The sequence below is a fragment of the Theropithecus gelada genome, chromosome 4 (genome assembly GCF_003255815.1).
Source record: "Theropithecus gelada isolate Dixy chromosome 4, Tgel_1.0, whole genome shotgun sequence".
In the NCBI taxonomy this organism is placed as follows: Eukaryota; Metazoa; Chordata; class Mammalia; order Primates; family Cercopithecidae; genus Theropithecus; species Theropithecus gelada.
Genome location: NC_037671.1, coordinates 145,977,699 through 145,994,967, shown reverse-complemented (window position 1 = coordinate 145,994,967; position 17,269 = coordinate 145,977,699). Strand labels below are relative to the sequence as shown.

Genomic DNA, 17,269 nt, shown 5'->3' with positions numbered 1-17,269 from the left:
CCCAGCTCCTCATGTTCCAGTAATGGGGCCTTGCAGAAATTGCTTGAATTCTTGGAACCACGGTTTCTCATCTGTATTATCTATCACATGAAGTACTGTGAGAATACCAGGAAAGAATATAACTAAAGGAAAGTTATAAATTACAAAGTATTATGACAAGACTCCACAGTTTTCTTGAGAGCTTAGACTGAATAGGAAACTAATTAATTATTTAAAAACCCACAGAAAGAATAGTGATTAAAATAATTAGGTCTTTGACACCCAGGAGCACCACAAATTGTGAAAGGTCAAGTGATGGGTGGAGTAGAATGCCTCCTGTTCAGCATCCTTGCACATCTCGAATAGTTACCCTTCTCTTTTAACCATCATAGATTCTAACGTCAAAAGTCTGAGTGGTCATTCTTGATGAAAATATTCTTGGCCGGGCGCGGTGGCACAAGCCTGTAATCCCAGCACTTTGGGGGCCAAGACAGGCGGATCACGAGGTCAGGAGATCGAGACCATCCTGGCTAACACGGTGAAACCCCGTCTCTACTAAAAAATACAAAAAGCTAGCCGGGCGAGGTGGCAGGCGCCTGTAGTCCCAGTTACTTCGGAGGCTGAGGCAGGAGAATGGCGTAAACCCGGGAGGCGGAGCTTGCAGTGAGCTGAGATCCAGCCACTGCACTCCAGCCCGGGCGACAGAGCGAGACTCCGTCTCAAAAAAAAAAAAAAAAGAAAATATTCTTTTATCAGCTGATACATTCTCAACTTGTATTTTCACCAGAGTTTTACTGTAATTATAAATTGAAAAATGGGGAAGCTGTATCAGTGTTCTCAGAACTGTCCAAGTGGCATCATGGTTTGGAATTTTCTTCTTTCTACATTCTATTCTTGCCAAAGACATCTGTTCAGAATCTACAGTTGACTGTGAGTTCCTCTTTGATTTGTTTTTATAGATGGCCTGATGTAAAGTAACTTGTAAGTTTTTTTATCTGTAACTTTAAACAAACTTTAAGCTAATTGTATCTATAATAAACATCAGACACATGGTCTTAAGCAGAATGAAGAGCTGTATCATTACCTAGAAGTTGGAGTAGGAAAAGAAAGGCAGTGGCTGGAGAGTGAAGGTGCAGGAAAAAGAGCCTTTGTTGAGGGATCAAGATACTCGTATTTGGCAAAGAGGACCTGCTTTCTACTAAGGTCAACTGTAGTTGAAATCGTCATTCTATTTTCGGCTTTAACCTTGGCAAAGACATTTAAGCCCTCTGTGCTTCAGTCTTCTCATGAATAAAATTGTTGCTTCTGTAGCTAAACTTCTGCATTGTGAGGTTGCCAATGGACCACAACAACTCAAATGTGCTTCTTTATGTCTCTAGGTAGTCAGAAAAAAATATATAAACCAGTTATAGCCCAAGTCAGCATGAAGCAGTAGGATCCAAACATTTAGTTTTTCTCTTTAGGTAACTTCGTTTATCTTGTATTACTCAAGTTCTTTTGGGATTCTGCTTCCCTTCGGGGTTCCTCCCCAAGTAGCATCTTCTGGAAGAATAGTGGAGTTACTGGACCGCTAGAAGCATCTTTTGCAGTGTGCTGAAGTTATTAGTTTGGGGTTATTGAAAAAATTAAGGGAAATGTGTCTCCTTGGCCCTAGGCTGGTCCTTGTGGTTGGGGGGTACACTGGCTGGTTTATTTCATTCATGAACTGTTTCCGTTGATGGTATTTATTGCTGACAGTTATAGCAATGAGCTTGTGTTCTCTTTGTCCTCAGCTCACTGAGGTCTTTGTACTCTCTTTCCATTGATTTGGCTCCACCTTGTTACCCCTTAGGAGTGTCTGAACTCCTTAACTCCAGTTAGAGTGTTCTGCCCTTCAAACCCCAGTTCTAAGAACTCTCATCCTAATTACAGCAGCTACTTCTGACAAGCTCTCAGGTAGAACTCAGAGTTGCTATTAAATTTACTTGACATGCTTCTCTCTCCAGTTCTGACAGGTAGTCTCTTTCCAAAGTCCCAAAGATAGAGAAGGGGCCAGATCTCCTCATTTGGAGTTTACCCAATATACCTGTGTTCTTTGGAAAGAAGACTGGAGAAGGTCTATCGGATCCATGTGTCATACTTCCCATACTTCCTTTCTCCCTTTTCTTTCTTCTCTCTACCTTCCTCCCTCTACCCCTCTCACTCAAAAGGAAGAGCTTTTATTTCCTGTACATCGTATTCTTCTTTTCTCAATAGAGCTATAAGACTTTTCTACCTCTTACAAATAGGAGTATCTTTTTGCTCTATAGGAGAAATTCTATGATCTGATCTATCATGTTGTATGGTTTGGGTTATGAAAAGTGAGTCTAATCTTTGTTAGAGCAAATAATTATTTATTCTACTTTGATCATTTAAATTAAAATAAGGGCTAAACCATATAGTAAAATATGAGAACCTTCTCTCTTTTTTTTTTAAAATGCCAAGATAACAATTTATTATAGAGAGAAGAAAAATTTCTCATCCGAAATATAGAAATCTGTACAACTTTGCCACAATCAATATACATGAACTGTATAAATTTACACCAGTTCATAATTTACCAAATAAAAGATGACTAACAAAGTTCATAAAAAAGATGGTGGTTTGTGGAAAAGACTTTTACCGTATTAAGTACAAGGAAAGTTACAAACCAGACCTCCACTTTCTAAAAATAAAGAGGTTTACTCAGTCTTAGAAAACTACAAGCTAGCAAATGTACAGAGAGCTGGCTGGTGCTAACACCACAGTTGAGACAGTGTCTTTTTAAGGGTCTTTTAAAAGCCTGTTGCCATGGCAGATTCTGGTCACTTGCTACTTTCAAGGACAAAAACACAATACAAGGTCTGACCATTTCCCCAGGTCATGCTTACTAGTTTGTTTTTATGTACATTTATACATATTTAAGTGCTAGGTAAAAGTCTTGTCGTAAAATTTCCAGTACTACCATGTTTAAAACGTTCAGCTTTCCTATTGAGCTGCCAAAAAGGTTAACAGTAACAATTTAAGTGTAATAGTGCAAATTCCTCTGCGAGATTTACTGCAGAGAAAGGTTCTTTGAAATTCAGATTTTCTTTAAAGGGACTGATGTAAAAATTCAGGTATGTCTGGGAGAAACTGAAACCATCCTAGGACTTCCCTCCCTAGCAAATAAAGTGATCATTTACTTGGACTCACAGGCTATTAAAATTAATCATTGAAAGGTACGGTCCAAACTATGGCACTGTCACTTAAAAAAATTTTTTTTTTACCACTCTATCTTGTGCTAGATCTTCCTAGCTGTGACATGGTTTAAATTCCATAATCCATCCCCAAGAGGAGCCCACCCAAAGCAAAAATCAAATTTATCCATCATTGTAAGATGATCCATCCACAGACTATATCTTAACCTGATACAGTCATCATATTGTAGTTTTTGGAAGCCCTCGTTCTGCCCAAGAGAAGTTCCTCCTTACAGCTGATTCGGCTGTCTACCATTTGCACGTTGGTGCTGTTTTGAGTGCTACCTCCTGCTGGTGAGGCTTCATACAGCACACAGATGCAGCCATCCTCTGCAATTCTGTAGGACACTTCGCAGGAGTCAACCCAGAGTGTGAGCTCACTTGGGAGAAGCCTGAATAGCTCCTGACTGCTCGGTCCAATCCGCTGTGCTGCCTGTCCAATCAGAGGATCCATTTTAAGGTTGATGCGAATACAAGGGTAACCTGATTCCTTGCATGGCTTTTCTGGGAACCAGTGATGTTTATAATGTTTTGCCAGCAGCTCCTGCAGGCTCTGGCTGAAGGTCTGCAGCTGTCGCTCGCTCGTGAGCCCTTTGGTGCGGAGGAACTTGGAGATGAAGGACATGGCGGCGGCGATCTCACCTGTCCTGGTGGCGGCCCCGGTGTAGAAGGGATGCATGGGGGCGGCCTGGGCTCGGCAGCGCGGCCCAGACGGCGGAGCGGCCACCCCGGGCTTCCTCACCGGGCAGAAGGCTGAGAGGAAGAGAGGGCGTGAGGGGCGGACGGCTACTTTTTTTTTTTCTTTCTTTAGACTAAAAAAGTTATTTTCGAGACAGGAGGCGGCAGGAGAGGAAGAGACGAGCGATGGCGGCCTGGTCACATCGCTCGGACCTCCCCAGCCGCCTCCGCCTCCAGCTCCCCAGCATCCGAATATCCCAACAGTTGCATTTCCGGTTCCGAGGGGTGACCATTTCCAGCTCCGAGGGGCGACTCTTTCTTTTCTTTTTATTTTTTTCAAGATGGAGCTTTGCTCTGTCACTCAGGCTGGAGTGCAATGGCGCGATCTCAGCTCACTGCAACCTCCACCTCCTGGGTTCAAGTGATTCTCCTGCCTCAGCCTCCCAAGTAGCTGGGATTACAGGCATGTACCACCACGCCCGACCGAGAACCTTCTCTTTCTTATTTTATTTTTATTAGAGACAGGGTTTCACCATGTTGGCCAGGCTGGTTGCGAACTCCTGACCTTGTGATCCACCCACCTCAGCCTCCCAAAGTCCTGGGATTACAGGCGTGAGCCACCGTGCCTGGCTGAGAACCTTCTCTTTCTTACACAAATTTTGTTCCTTGCTATTAATTATTTTGCTTTATTGTTTTTCTTAGATTTCTAGGTATTTCTTTGTAATTCAACCATATATCTCACCAGGAAAAATGAAACCATTTTAAGAATTTACAACAAAGCTCTTCCTCCTCTTCTAGCTGTGTGAAGTGCTGGCTCCCCCTTCACCTTCTGCCGTGATTTTAAGTTTACTGAGGCCTCAAAAGCAAAGCCAAGCAAAAGCAGAAGCGACTATGCTTCTTGTACAGCCTGCAGACCCAACAATAAAACCCTTGCTCCAAAAAGCATCCAGAAGGAACCATCCTTCATTTTATAGTCCGGTGAGTCCTGTTTCATCCTTCTGACCTGCGGAACTGTAAGGAAGTATGTGGTGTTGTTTCAAACCACTAACTAATGTTGGGGTAATATGTTACAGAAGCAATGGGAAAAATAGTACAGCTCTCTGAATTAGTGTGAAGTAGCATCTCCTTTACAGTTTTGATCTGCATTTGTCAAATGACTAATGATTTGAGCATCGTCTCATGTGCTCTTTGGCCATTTGTTGTTTTTTTGTTGTTTTTTTTTTTTTGAGACAGAGTCTCGCTTTGTCGCGGGCTGGAGTGCAGTGGCCAGATCTGAGCTCACTGCAAGCTCCGCCTCCCGGGTTTACGCCATTCTCCTGCCTCAGCCTCCGGAGTAGCTGGGACTACAGGCGCTCGCCACCTCTCTTTGGCCATTTGTGTACCATCTGGGAGCAAAGTCTAGCAGGTGACAGACCATGCTGTGGTGTTTGCACCTCATTCTACAGCAATGGAAAGGAAACATGGCCATTCAGACTGTGGAGGAACTGGACATAGAGGCATCTAGAAGCACTGTGTGGGGGCCTGTGGTGGGGAGAGAGAGAGGCAGGAGGTCAGGAGGGTTCAGTGACCAGAAAAAAGGTGAGGCTCCAGGAATGAACAGGGTTAGGATGGAGAAAAGGGCTCCAAGGTGAGCTCTGCTTAGGAGAAGGAGGGACAAGAATTAGTGATCTATGGGATCTGGAGAAGGGAGGAGGAAGCTCACGGTGGAGAACCACACCCTTGTTATGACTTTAAAGAGGGGGTCACTGTGTCATCAGTGGGATGGGGATCCCAGAGGGAAAGTTATTTGGGGGTGGGTAGATGGTTGGTTCAACTTTGGCCATGTTGAGTGGAGCAATCCTAGGAGCCATCTAGGGAGAGGTGTCTAGTGGGATGTTGGAGGGTGAGACTTCCATGACACTCATCTGGAAGATTGGCCCATGACAGTGTTTACAGCCTCCACACCTGCTGCTGCCCTTGCTGCATTCCTACTGCAGGACCTCATAATAAGCGAAGGGCCCACGGCCTGTCACTGTGGCCAGATCGGGGTATAGAGAGCAGCAAACTCACCTTCCTGTGCCCTGCTAAGGGGCTGGAGGGGACTGAGGTGGAGAGAGCAGGCCTAACCTGCAAAACTTCCATGATGACAGCTGGACTCTCACCCAGAGTTGGGGACGGACAACAACTGGCCCATGCGGAATTCTCATCACAACTCAACTGCTGGCCTCAGGCCCTCGTAACTGGTTCAGGTCCCTCCAGCACTAGGAATCGAATTCAGCATCATGTCCCTGCCTGCACCACACCTGTTGCTTTGGTCCTGGGGCAGCACTCACCTGAGGAAGATGAGGCAGAGACAGAGAAACAAGATCTTCACAGCTGCCTCCCTGACGGCCAAAATAAACACCTCCACCATGAGCCCTGGTTTTACTGGGAAAAATGGGACAAGGAAGATTCACCTGCTAAACCACGATTCCTTGTTTTTCCTGTTCCTGTAAGACTTGGACATTTGTTCTTCAGATCCTTCCTGAATTCCTGGATGGAAGAACATGTCAGTCCAGGCCTCACCTCAACCTCTCCCAAGACTGACCAGCAGTAAACAGAGGGCTCTGGCCTCAGTGTCAGTCCAGGCCTCAAAGCTGACTGAATCTGGGCTGAGCGCACTCCTATTCCCTTGGGTGACCCCAGGGGGCCACTTGCTTAGCTACCTGGGAGCTGCAGGTTGTGAGAGGCTGTGGTCTGGCGTGCAGCCCCTTGACACTCACTCTGCAGGGAGAGCGTCAAGGAGCTCTGCTGTTCCCAGAGGGTTCTGAGCTTGGCAGATAAATTCTCCTTCATCTCTGAGGTGCACTTGCAGCTCTAGCACTCCAGTGTTGGACTGGGAGGGGCTCAGGGTCAGGCTCTCCTGGGCCCAGCTCAGCCTGGCTGGAGGTTTGCTGTTGAAAACACAGACCAGGTGCAGACACTGTCCTTCCAGGACCTGAAGTGAAGTGATAAACCATTTTTCAGGGTTACGGATTCTGGAGAGAAAGAGACAGAGGGTCTGAGTGACAGACATTGAGAAGGAAGGAGAACTCTGAAGAAGAGCAAATAGAGGGACAGATTCAGACACACAGACACACAGACATAGACTGAGAGAAACAAGAGACTATGAAATGGATCTGAAGAGAGGAGTGAGCAGCAGCCCAGAGCCTGGCTCAGGCCCCAGTTTCTCTATGAAGGGTGATATAGTTTGGTCTCTGCACTGATGGGCCCTGTTCAGCTTGCTCGAGGCCCCAGAAAGCACAGAGGTCTCAGGCTTCACAGGACACCCAGATAAGATGTCAGATTAGACCCATATTCCACACCCTCTTCAATGCGGTTACTGACACTTTAGCATCCAGGCTGACCCTGAATGTTCTTGTTCTCTATCCATATCCTCACCTGACACTAGTTTACTGACTTATCACCATGCGTCTGACAGAGACTCACTCCAGGAAATTCAGAGTCTGGTGAGGAGTGGGGACTTAGAAACAGGTGTTCACAAGGCCACATGACACATGATGGAGGTGACTCAGGATGCACAAGCCCTGAGGATGATGATGTAAATCAGTAAACGTAAATGAGGCAGTACATGTTGTGGTCCAGGAGGGCTTCCTGGAGGCACAGCTACTTCACATCTGAAGTGAGATGTGAAGGATGATCCTGGGAGGCTAGGTGACAAGGAGGGTTTTCCAGGAAGGAGTAAGGGAGAGTGCAAAGATGACCAAGGCCTGTGCACATCCAGGGAAAAGGGAGACTAGACCTGCAGGGCTGGAAGGAGAGGGGGTATTCAGCATGGAGGTTAAGTCCAGAGAAGGGACCCAGAAGGAAAAGCAGGGGGATTTGTTTTAATAAACTCAGTGGGGCAAGTCAGAATCCATAAAAGAGATTGATAAATGCAACTGGGGAAATAAATACATGCCTGCACATTGTAAATCAAGGACATCTAAGAAAAAGTCACATGAAATGTTGGAAATGAGTTTGAAACTGATATCACTGATACACATTAATTTCTCAAACTGGAAAAAAAAAAAGAATTTACAACAAAGGTACTGAATTTAAGGAACTGGAACGCAGGGAGGAGGCGAGAAGTGAAAGGGGGCAGTGAAGTAACTGAACACTTTGGTATCAGCAGAATGCTATCAGTAGCTTTTCTTCCTAGGTTTTAGAAAAAAAGGAGAAAAGTGGTGTCTGAAGCCTTAGCATTGATATCCAGGGATAGATGGAATCAAAATGGTAACCTAGGCTGGGTCTGGTGGCTCATGCCTATAATCCCAGCACTCTGGATGAGAGAGGAGGATTGCTTGAGCCCAGAAGTTTGAGACCAGCCTGGGCAACATAGGGAAACCTCATCTCTACAAATAATTAAAAAGTTAGCCTGGTGTGGTGGTGCACACCTGTAGTCCCAGCTGTTTGGGAGGCTCAGGTGGAAGGATTACCTGAGCCTGGGAGGTTGAGGCTGCAGTGAGCCATGATCAAGCCACTGCACTTCAGCCTGGGCAGCAGAGTGAGAGTTTGCCTCAAGAAAAACAAACAAACAAACAAACAAAAACAAGAAACTTATAATACTAAGGGAGTTGCCCAAGAAAGAGATGTAGAAAATGACCTGATTTTCCTTCCTTTCCTCTTCTCCAAACTGTTACCAATGGTCTCAATCAGAAATGCACTAACGTAGAAGCCTAAGAAAGCCAACCTGCAGGGACCATCCCTCCCTGAAACACAGAGCGGAGCAGAGGATTGGCAGGAAATGGATCTGAGAGCAAACAGGACCAGGAATGACACATCCTAAGATGTCTCTGGATTTCAGGTCCATCAGGTGCCCTACTAACTTCAACTTTTGGAATCAATCTCTCTGAGATTTCTGACCTGTTGTAATCTAGGTTGAATATCTGCTAGACTTGGCTTACAGTGTTTATCTGGGGATCACCCTTCACCCGAGGATTCCCTTTGTCTTTCCCGTGGATTATATTTCCATTTCCCATATACTATATCTTTGTTTTTCTAGGTTTATTTGCTCAATTTTTTTTTTTTTGAGACGGAGTCTCGCTCTGCCACCCAGGCTGGAGTGCAGTGGCCGGATCTCAGCTCACTGCAAGCTCCGCCTCCTGGGTTCACGCCATTCTCCTGCCTCAGCCTCCCGAGTAGCTGGGACTACAGGCGCCCGCCACCTCGCCCGGCTAGTTTTTTTTTGTATTTTTTAGTAGAGACGGGGTTTCACCGTGTTAGCCAGGATGGTCTCGATCTCCTGACCTCGTGATCCGCCCGTCTCGGCCTCCCAAAGTGCTGGGATTACAGGCTTGAGCCACCGCGCCCGGCCTCAATTGTTAAAACATATTTTCTAGTAGTTTTCTGAGAAATTGTACGAGGAAGTGTATTTTGAGGCTATTTTGTCTAAAAATATCTAATTATCTTTATTCTATCTAATGCGTAATTGTATAACTATATATGGAATTCTAGATTGTAATAATTTGTCTTTAGAATTTTAAAGTCATTATTCCATGGCCTTCTATCTTCCACTGGCCACTGAGAAGTCTAAAGGTATTCTGCTGGGCGCAGTGGCTCATGCATGTAATCCCGGAGCCTTTGGGAGGCCGAGGCGGGCGGATCACCTGAGGTCAGGAGTTCGAGACCAGCGTGACCAACATGGCAAAACCCTGTCTCTACTAAAAATACAAAAAGTTAGCTGGGTGTGGTAGCAGGTACCTGTAATCCCAGCTACTTGGGAGGCTGAGGCAGGAGAATCACTTGAACCCGGGAGGCGGAGATTACAGTGAGCCGAGACCTTGTCATTGCACTCCAGCCTGGGCAACAAGAGCGAAATTCTGCCTCAAAAATAAATAAATAAATAATTCTTTTTTTGTGGGGGGAGGAGAATGTTTTATTAATTATATATAGGTAATATACACACAGCACAAAATTTAGAAGCAAAAAAATGGTAACTGAGAAGAGAAAAGTCAGTCTTCCTCACATTCCATCCCCCCGGTTAGCTCGTTTCCTATTCTCAGGATTGCAAGAACTATTACCAGCTTTTTGTAATATCTAACTTTTGAAGATATTCTATGTGTATCCATACCTGTGTATCAATTATCATATCAACCTAAATCCTGTCATTTGCACAAATTGTTGTGTGTGGGGTGTGTGTGTGTGTGTGTGTGTGTGTGTGTGTGTGTATTTTATTCATTATACTCTGCAGGAATCAGAAGACTTTGGCTAAGATACTGGTTAAAAGAGAGGCACTAGGCTAGATATAACAACTCATGTCAATGATGTGTTCATTGACACATCATTCAATCTCTGCTATGCATCATCAATATTGTGGATCTCTTCAACAAAAGCAATGGTTTTATTATTTTCAAAATATTATCTGTGCATTGTGGAAAGAAGAGTATCTATGTCCTTCATATATATAGACACACACACATACACATATGTATACATAGACACACACATATGTATGTGTTATATGTACATATATATGTATGTGTACGTACATATATGTGTGTGCATATGTATGTATATGTGTCTATATATATGAATGTGTGTGTATATATATATATGTACGTGTGTGTGTGTTGTTTTTATACTTTTTTGTTTTTTTTTTTTTTGAGCCGGGTTCTCGCTTTGTCACCCAGGCTGGAGTGCAGTGGCCGGATCTCAGCTCACTGCAAGCTCCGCCTCCCGGGTTCACGCCATTCTCCTGCCTCAGCCTCCCGAGTAACTGGGACTACAGGCGCCCGCCATCTCGCCCGGCTAGTTTTTTGTATTTTTTAGTAGAGACGGGGTTTCACCGGGTTCGCCAGGATGGTCTCAATCTCCTGACCTCGGGATCCGCCCGTCTCGGCCTCCCAAAGTGCTGGGATTACAGGCTTGAGCCACCGCGCCCGGCCGTTTTTATACTTTTCAATCTGCTGGGTACTCTCCTTGCCTAGTACATGTTCTCCCTTTAGCATCACCTAGATTCTTATCACCTCTGCTTTTTGTTCTGTGCCATGAATTCTCCCTCTTGGTTTAATTTCTTTCTTAGGTTGACCATTTTCTCTAGTAGCTCCCTAAAAAGATGAATGGGAGTAAAATTCTTACTTGACCAGGTGTGAAAGTCTATTTTCCTTTGTATAAAGGTATAGAATTTGTATACAGGAAAGATTTTTCCTTCAAAATTTAAAGACATTGCTCTGGTATTGAAATGTAGAAGCCTAAACCCATTTTTACTTCTAATTCTTTGCATGTAACCAGTGTTTATTCTCCAGAAGCTGCTAGGATTGTCTTTCTCCTGTGTTGTCAAATTTCAAATGGTGTATCTTGATGTGGGTCTGTTTTCATCAATTTTTTTGACAGTATATGAGTCATCTTAATCTAGAAACTCTTCAGTTCTGAGGACTTGGATTGAGTTATTTCATTGTTGATATCTTCCTTTCTCTTTCCTCTTCTCTTTGTCAAACTGTGTTTTCAGATATTGAGTTCTCTGGACTAGTCTTCTATTTTGTAAAATATTTTTCGTCTTCTTCATCTCTTTATTTATTTGTTTTTCTATTTTCTGGAGATAGATTCAATATTATATTCCAGTTCTTCTGATGAGTATTTCATTTTTACTATTAGATTTTTAATTCCCAAGAGCTTTATCTCTTGGCTGAATATTTGTTTATAATAAAATCCAGTATTTTTGTGTGTGTCTGTGATATTGTCTCTTTTCTCTCAAAGGAGATTTATGGTAGTAGCTTTGTCAAGGCAATTAAAAAGCATGGGGGCATTTTAGAAGGTGACTGAAAACTAAGCACCTGAATATGGCTTGTGGATACTATTAGTCAGTGTCCAATAGGGAAGCAGAACCTCTATAAATATTAAGGGATTTGTCATAGGAATTAGCCCTAAATATTTGTGGGGGGAACTAGGGAAGGACTAGCAGATCAGATAAAATGTCACTAGCAAGTCCTCTTCAGGCACTGAAGTGGGTGGAAAAATCAGGGTCTCTAGGGAAATCTAAGAAGCCTAGCACCCCCACCACAGCGGGACTACAAACAAAAGTCAAGGAGAAGACTGTGGGAAACTGTTACCTCTGTACTAGCACTGTAGGTTTGCCACCAGGTATCTGGTGATGAGCCTGGGAATGCTGTTTGTTACCAAGGCCTATAGATGGGAAGAAGAACATGACATAGAGTTGATGATATGGAAAGATAAGCTGGAATCTGTGAGGCAACTCTGCACTTTTCCAGCATTACATTTAACTGTGGAATTCTTAAGAGAGTAATGACCATTGCTTAATCTCCGCTCCCAAATTTCATGTAAGTTTTTTTTTTTTCTAATGACTAGTTCTCATTCAGAACCAAAAAGAGAAAGAAAAATGTTAACTCCCAACCTACCCAAGTCAGCAGTAGAACAATATAGCATATGGACTGTGAATGTAATTGTAGGGTGATCTGTTTGGGATGCTTAATTTTTCTTTTTGGACCAGTCAGGTTCTCAGAGAAGCCTCTATCTGTTTGCTGCACAGAGAGTAAAGACCTGGGGAACTGTGGTTGGCTACCAAGGAGAGCGGAAGATAGAGGGGTGGCCTCACCTGTCCTTACGTATATACTTGTGTAATATCTTTGTTTTGAGTGCACTTTTCCTGCCCCAACTCTAGTTCTCAAGTCTAAATTTCTCTGTTTATTTCTTCAAAGACTATATCCTCAGCTTTTCATTTTTTCTCAAGATATAGCTGGGATTATCCCTATCTCTACAAGTATCTGGGATAGACAGTTTCTGAGCATTTGGGCAATTCTGTGTCTTAAACCACTTTAGCTACTGGCTTCTTCCTCTGCTATTTTAACGGTAGTTTTTCTCAGTTTTGCTGAGTCAATTTTTCTTATGTATTTGATTCCTAGATTACGAAATGTTATTACTAAAATCTCTATTCCACTTCCTTTTGTGAATTTAAAACTTCTATTGTCACTTTAGAATGGTTTAAAGAGCAAGTAAGAATAGGTACCTGTGTTCAATATGCCATCTTTGGCTGGGAGTGCACAAGAACTTATTTTATCCCCTTGGAAATAAAAAAAGATTGGATTTTTAAAAAATGTTCACATGGCCCGTGATGGGAACATTCAGACATAAAGTAGCTTGAGCACATATCGTGGCTTTTCTCTTATTCCTTACTCTGTTTACATATGTAATAATAAAACAGCCAGATTTCCAAATCAAGACGATGCATGTGAGTCCACAGTTTGTGCAAGAATCTCATTTATTTCTTCATTCAACAGTTATATTCTGAGCATCGATAACATTTCTGGCACTGTTTTAGGTGATGGAGATCACTAACAAACACAAAATCCACTGTTCTTTATATTCTAATAAAAGGACACAGACAATGAGAAAAATAAGGGATTTTCTACAAAGAAAAATAAAGCAGGTTAAGAGGACAGAAGGATGTGGTTCTGCTATTTTATATAGAATGAATAGGGAAGGTCTCTCTGAAGGTCACTTTTAATCAGAGACTGAAGAAAGTGAGAAAAGGAAGAGGCGGGGAAAGACGTCCAGGCAGATGAATCAGGGCTATAGGGCATGAGATTAGATTAGTCCAAATAATCTCTGAGGTAAATTACATTAGTGAGGCTGTGACTGTTGGTGGATTTGATACAGTTCTTAACAGGACCATTGGCTGCCCTGTTGTCCTTTCTCTAGTCACACCAATACTGTTGGAGGAGTAAATTTGTCCATTGCGTTAGAGCTCAGGTAAAAGAATTCATTCTCCCTAGTGTCAGACAGTAGCTGAGGGAACAGCAGGAGACAAGGCAGCCTGTGTCTTCACAAGCTTTGGCACAAAGCCCAGTTTTCCATGAGGCAGCTCAACCGTATCTTTGAATTCCCATGAGGAGGGCTGTATTTTTCAATGACCTATGGACTTAGAAGGAGACACACCTAACCCAGCAATGTTGGAAATAAACCACTGGGCTCATTTGTGTGTGGTCCCTATGGTTGGAAAATGGCTATTGTTTGCATCTGGTGTGACTAGAGAGAAAAGATGCCCTTTTCTTTTGCATCAGCAGATATGTAATACCAGAAAAGACTGGCACATTGTAAAAACGAACAAACAAATCAGCTTTTGTACTTTTTTTTTTTTTGAGACAGAGTCTTGCACTGTTGCCCGGGCTGGAGTACAATGGTGTGATCTCGGTTCACCACAACCTCCGCCTCCTGGGTCCAAGCGATTCTCCTGCCTCAGCCTCCCTAGCAGCTGGGATTACAGGTGCCCGCCACCATGCCTGGCTAATTTTTTGTATTTTTTTTTTTTTTTTTTTTTTTTGAGACGGAGTCTCACTGTGTCTCCCAGGCTGGAGTGCAGTGGCGCGATCTCGGCTCACTGCAAGCTCCGCCCCCCGGGTTCACGCCATTCTCCCGCCTCAGCCTCCCAAGTAGCTGGGACTACAGGCGCCCGCTACCGCGCCCGGCTAGTTTTTTGTATTTTTAGTAGAGACGGGGTTTCACCATGTTAGCCAGGATAGTCTCGATCTCCTGACCTTGTGATCCACCCGCCTCGGCCTCCCAAAGTGCTGGGATTACAGGCTTGAGCCACCGCGCCCGGCCAATTTTTTGTATTTTTAGTGGAGACAGGGTTTCACTATATTGGCCAGGCTGGTCTCCAACTCCTGACCTCGTGATCCGCCTGCCTCGGCCTCCCAAAGTGCCGGGATTACAGGCATGAGCCACTGCGCCCAGCCAACTTTTGTACTTTCTGTCACTTGCTAGCTTGTCTCTGAAGGAGCCTAACAGACTGACTAAATAGCTGAGGCAGATTAGATGTAAGCCAGCAAAGGAAAAGTGCTAAAGACTTAAACAGGTTTGGTAACCAGAAAGATGAAGAACAACTAAAACCTGATGGATGTCATTGAACTAAAATTTTGGGGTGAGGCAGAATAAATATTTTTTTCTTATGAGGAATTTTCTTTGCAAATATGGATTACACCTCTAGAAAAAGATTCCCAGGATCTTCCCTCCTGTGTGTTTTCATCCTGATTTTTTGTGGTCCATGATGCCGGCTGAGGCTGTCAGTACAACAAACTTAAAGTAACAGGATGGAAGCAAATTATTCTGCCGTTTTTCTAGATCTTTGAGTTGCATATCAAATCTGGGACTGATCACTCCACACTGGTTTAGCCTTCCTGCGAGGTTCACAACAATTATCCTTGCTCTGTGATCATCAATGACTTTAAATATGTCAGTGCAACCATGCTTCATCATCACAGTTAGGAATCAGACAATAACTTTGGAGCATGGCCTAATAAGAACCTAGCATTTGCCTCTCTTCAGCATTGTTGATGCTCTTGAGATCATCAGCCAGGACATGTATGCACACTGTTGTGGCAGTGCAGAAAGACGCGGAAAGAGGACAGGAAGGGAGACTGCACAGAGTTATCCAGAACAAACCATTACAAAGAACCAATGAGGGCTTCCTGTGACAAACTTACAATATACACACATACATAAAAAGACTTCCTGGAATTATGAAACACGATTTTCAAAAATAAATATCATTAGACTAAATAAAAAAAGAGAATGGTCTTTGCTGAAAATTAAATTGATAGTTTGGGAGATTACATTAAAAAAAAAAAAAAAACCCAAACAACAAAACAAAACAAAACACAAAAAGATAGAAATCATGAGGTAAAGAGAAGAAACTTAGGGAACATTTCAAGAGTCAGAACATAATAAAAGTTAGAATTCCAGAAATAATTTTGTTACTCTTCCCAGTCAGAACAAAGGTGGAGGAATCGTATTTTCTAATTTCAAAACATATTATGAAGTAATTAAAATCAGAGGAGGATAGTACTGACAACAAAGGAGACATATCAACCAATGAAACAGTGTAGAAAATCCAGAAATAAACCTATGCATTTATGGTCAATTGATTTTTGATGTACATGCCAAGAACACACAGTGGGGAAAGGTCAGTCTCTTCAACAAATGGTTTTGAGAAAACTGGATATCCACATGCAGAATAATGAAGTTAGACTCTTATCTTATACCATATAAAAAAATCAACTCAAAATGAATTAAAGACTTAAATACATATAAGACCTGAAACTGTAAAGCCACTAGAAGAAAACATAGTGAAAATTTCCCATGACATTTGTCTGAGCAATAACGTGTGTGTGTGTGTGTGTGTGTGTGTGTGTGTTTGTGTTCCAACAAGGTTTTATTGATGGACACTGAAGTTTGAATTTTCTGTAATTTTTATGTTTCACAAAATAATTTTATTCTTTTGTTTTTTATCTCCAACCATATAAAAAGGTAAAAACCATTCTTAGTGTGAGGGTCACAGAAAAACTGGAGGCAGGCATTAGCCGGGCATGGTGGCGGGCATCTGTGGTCCCAGCTGCTGGGGAGGCTGAGGCAGGAGAATGGCGTGAACCCGGGAGGCGGAGCTTGCAGTAAGCCGAGATTGCGCCACTGCACTCCAGCCTGGGCGACAGAGCCAGACTCCATTAAATAAACCAAGACAACAACAACAACAAAACACTGGGGACAGGCCGGATTTGGCTTGCAGGTCACAGTTTGGGCAATAATTTTTTTGATATGACCCTAAAAACGTAGGTAACAAAAGCAAAAATAGACAGGGCCAGGTGGGGTGGCTCACACCTGTAATCCCAGTTCTTTGGAGGCCAAAGCAGGCGGATCGTTTGAGGCCAGGAGTTTGAGACCAGCCCAGGCAACATAGTGAGGCCCCATCCCTACAAAAAATAAAAAAATGAAAAAAAATTAGCTAGGCATGGTGGCACACATTTGAAGTCCCAGCTTCTTGAAAGGCTGAAGTGGGAGGATCACTTGAGCTCAGGAGTTTGTGGCTACAGTGAGCTATGGTTATGCCACTGCACTTTAGCCTAGGTGACAGAATGAGACCCTGTCTCTAACATAAAATAAAATAAAATAAAATAAATAACAAATGGGATGGCATCAAGCTAAAAACCTTCTGCCCAGCAAAGGAAGCAATTAAGGCAGTGAAGAGACAACCCACAGAATGGAAGAAAATATTTTCAACCATACTTCTGATAAGAAGTTAATATTCAAAATATATAAAGAAGTAAAAAAAAAACTCGAAAGACAGAAAACAAATAACCTAATTAAAAATAGACAAAGGACCTGAATACACATTTTTCAAAAGAAAATATACAAATGGCTAATAGGTACATGAAAAAAAAAAAAAAACTCAGTAATCATTAGAGAAACGTGAATTGTAATAAAACCACAATGAGATATCATATGACACTCATTAGAAGGGCTTTTATCAAAATAATGACAGATAAGTGTTAGAGAAGATGTGGAGAACACGAAACTCATATATTGCTGGTGGGAATGTAAATTAGTACAGTCATTATGGAAAATGGTATGGCGATTCCTTAAAAAAC

General features: G+C 42.9%; 1 pseudogene across 1 annotated transcript; it reads right to left on the bottom strand.

Annotated features, from left to right (window-relative positions):
- Positions 1-2,461: 2,461 nt before the first annotated feature.
- Positions 2,462-4,173, bottom strand: LOC112623306 (annotated as a pseudogene). Its single transcript, XR_003119117.1, has one exon. The product of XR_003119117.1 is annotated as a protein BTG1 pseudogene (transcript).
- Positions 4,174-17,269: the final 13,096 nt, after the last annotated feature.